The sequence below is a fragment of the Penaeus monodon genome, chromosome 28, assembly GCF_015228065.2.
Source record: "Penaeus monodon isolate SGIC_2016 chromosome 28, NSTDA_Pmon_1, whole genome shotgun sequence".
NCBI lineage: Eukaryota > Metazoa > Arthropoda > Malacostraca > Decapoda > Penaeidae > Penaeus > Penaeus monodon.
Window position 1 is genome coordinate 33,394,386 of NC_051413.1, and position 204 is coordinate 33,394,589.

A 204-nucleotide genomic window follows, 5' to 3' on the forward strand; every position below is an offset into this window, starting at 1 on the left:
GCAACAAAGTACTGTGTGTGGGTGGTATAGTATACACCAAACATAATGAGAATTATTTTGTGGATTAAATACAATAGATGATGAGTTGTTGGAAAAGTAAAATTGCTATACCAAAACGTATAATTGGAATATGCATTACTAATATACAAGATGTAAGTAATAATAGACCCTGGAATAATCATAAACATAGAACTGAGCTATAAG